Source organism: Atta cephalotes, assembly GCF_000143395.1.
Source record: "Atta cephalotes unplaced genomic scaffold scaffold00006, whole genome shotgun sequence".
Taxonomy (NCBI): domain Eukaryota; kingdom Metazoa; phylum Arthropoda; class Insecta; order Hymenoptera; family Formicidae; genus Atta; species Atta cephalotes.
The window spans coordinates 5026765-5030413 of NW_012130070.1; positions in this window are offsets into that span (position 1 = coordinate 5026765).

Genomic DNA, 3649 nt, shown 5'->3' on the forward strand with positions numbered 1-3649 from the left:
GTTAAATACTCGTACGACGAACGTAGTAGTGTATANACACACANACACACANANATCTCCTCCTCTCTCTCTCTCTCTCTCTCTCTCTCGCGCTTCACTTCCCTCTCTCGTCGCTGCGCGAGCGACCCACACGCAATCCGCACTTCAAGGCTCTCGTACGTTCTCGTGCCCCCGCACGCGGATGACTTGGCGGACGATACACGTTCGCGTAGAGCTCGCGTGAGCACTCTCACGTACGTACATGCGTGCATACGTGCGTGCGTTCGCGCCCTCCCCCCCCCCTTCCCTCCGCGACAGAGAAGTTGCACACTGCACCATTGCACGGTCGACCGTGGGGCCAACGGCCTCTCTCCGCGTGGTATCGCCGCGCCGGCTCGCCTCGCCTCGCCTCGCTCGCTCGCTCGCTCATAGCGACAGCTCGCGCGACCCCGGCGAGAGCCGAAAAGATCCACGAGACTCTTTCTACTAGCCTTACCGTTAACTAATCACTATGAGCGCTGCTCTCGAATCGAAATTAATCGTTTTGTTGATTATATAAAGCGTTGTGGACGACATAAATCTAATTACAATAAGCTTTATGAATGACATATGCTTGATTACGGTAAGATTATGTATGTTAACAGGGTCGTACGCTGTTGTATCTCCGTTAACTTTGCGAAAGCGACCTAATAAATACGAATTATGCATGAGATATTACAGTAAAAGGAGGGAATGCTTGGGAAGTATAATTGTTATCTCGTTTTACCCAGCTGGCTTTTCGCGCTGGCACTGTACGTAACTTGGTAATACAAACAGTTACATATTGTTGAAAACGTGGCACATCACGTGAGATACGCTCACTCTGGTATCATTGCGCCGTCGCTAATACTCGCTAATACGTATGGCGGTTTTATCAGTTTTTTTTTTATCCGGTTCTACGGAGCTCTACCGTTTAAACAGGATATTGATTGCGCGTGGAAAGTATCGTGTCCGCAGCACCCGTGAATGTAATGAGCCCGCCCGTATTGTTCGCGCGTCCGTGTATTTCCGTAGGAACTTCGCTTTCTCGTTCATCGGCAATATCTGACCGATACCGTCGTATCCGTCCGGTATCGAGGGAGGCCCCATAAATAAATTGACCGCAGAAATAAGCGCGTATCGCCGCTCGCCGATATATTAGCGTTACGCATTATGCCGTGTGCGCACGTATGCGTTATCGCGCAGCTGCTATCTCGCTGCTCCACACTCTCTCTCAGAGAGGAGAGAGCAACGTCAATGGAGCCCGCTGTTCGACTCTCCTCCTCGCGTCGATCCCTTTATCGTCGCGCCGATGGAATAAAAAGAAGCCACTCTACGCGAATTCAATGGGCGTTGCGTGCGCTATCGCCTCGCATTCTTCTCGTGTATTCTTTTTTTCTCCTTTCCTTCTTTTTCTTTTTCCTTTTCCGATCGAGAGTTCGGCCTCCTTTGCTTTCTCTCGAATCTTGTTGAATCTTGTTGAATTGCGCGACGCGTCGCGGAATCGTTTGCCGAAGCTCGCCTGCGTAAGGAATATTACGTACCTTCCGCTTAATGTCGCTTGCGACATCGTGGAACTGTGATTTCGAGAAACAAAGGTTACTTACAATTAGCGATTTATTTTGCTCTTTAAATTAGGAAACGTTGAAAGGCAGAAGAAATCATCAAAATCTAAGAGGAAACGTAAGAGGATCGAGAGTCGTTATTATTCTGCTATCTTCGTTTTTCAGGTTTACAATATACATATCGTATGAAGACAGGCACTGGAAAAAAGTAAATTTTTATAAATATTTATTTGAATACTTATAAACAAATATTTATTAAATGTAAACATATATATAAAGGGTTTTCTAACAAGAGATAATATTTTGAATTATTAAAAAAACGCATTTTTAAGAAAGCTGTGATATTTTTATACTGTTATACTTATTTTCAAACTATGAGGTTATGTTTTAAAAACGATATCTGCCAAATAGCCGTCTTGACTTTTCTTATAAATGGTTATCCTTTGACGTAATTTTTCATCACATTTTCGCACATTTCGATTTAACTTAGATTTTTTTTTCTTTGAGAAGGATAAGATTTACACTAATGTTTCGCCTTCGATTCAAGTGCTTAAAGATAAATTAGATCGGTTATTCGTGAAGTAGAGCCTGAAATGTGCGAAATTATGATGAAAAATTTCGTCAAAAGGATGACTATTTGTAAAGAAAAGCCAACGCGGCCATTTTATGGATATCGTTTTTAAAACATATCCTCACAGTCTCTATTTGGGATTGGAATAAAAATATCACAGCTTTCTTACAAAAAAGTGTTTTTTTAATAATTCAAAATACTACCTCTTGCTGGAAAACCCTTTATTTATTTGACAAAAATCATTAATTTGATTTAACCATTTTTTTTTATCGAGTACACATTTATTTATTGTAAGTAAATGTTTATTTAATTATTGTGATTTCTTTTCAATGTGGATATTTGTATTCTTACTATATTCCTAATTTGCGTGCAAATTGTCTCGCTTAATATGACGAAGCTACATTTTGCCGTCCAAGTACAGGTACTTGATGTCATGATAAAATTCATAATATGGATTGTATTCAGCGAGTAACTGTAAATCGACGTAAAGTTCCTTACAGTGGGATGATGAATGAGGAGGAAGAGTGTCATCAAAATTTGCATCTTCAAAATCTTTTCATCTCTGAGAGCTGCAAACGTTACTCAGCGTGCAATGTCATTGTGTTATTCCTCATCGTCAATGGGTATCTTTGTTTTCACGAACTCTTTGGATTTTTCTCTCTCACTCCCAGCATCGTGAATGCATCCTACTTTGACGTCTCGTTAACAAGCAAGATTTATTTATTCAGATTATTGCGTGACTCTTGCTGTGCTAAATGTAGAAATTCATGACACATTCTTACACGCAATTTATTGCGTTTATCTCGTATACCTTCTTGTAAAAAGTCTGCATTTAATCAATTGGCATAATAATAGCTCGTTGAATTTGCGAGAGTAACGCGATTTATGTTAGCAGTGACAAATACATCTAGAACGATTAATATTAATCAAACGACGACAGTGAAGTGCGTACATACTCGCTTTGTATCGCGCGATCATGATGATGGATTTTAATATTCCAACGAGGGTGCTTACTGCGCTATTTATCAAGGCAATCAATGTAGTGGTATCACATGTGATACTATAAGCATACAATGTATAGAGCGAATAGATACCTTTTTATTTGTAAAGCTTATGAAATTGTTCGTTGATGCGTGTAGTAATGTAGTTAACGCTCTTTATTAATACCGTTCGTTTTAGGATTTTGATACGCGATATTTATTAAAGCCAACGACCGTAACATCCGTATGCACATTCCAAAGTAAGGCTGCCCCGCCAATATATTATTATTTTCTAACTTCCATAAAAGAGATAAACAGCGTTTGAGAGACGAAATGAAGGAACGGGCTTGCGTTTGACATGCGAATTTGTTTTCGTTACTGTTCAGACAACGGTGCGCGTTATATCTTTGAGCGACCCAGTTGCATATAGCGTGAATGCATCTGCTTCATAAGCGCAGCCTTTGCGGGACACTTGTACCGTTGTCGATACGACTGTGATTCGCACCATCCGGTGGAACGAGTTCTCTCTCTCTCTC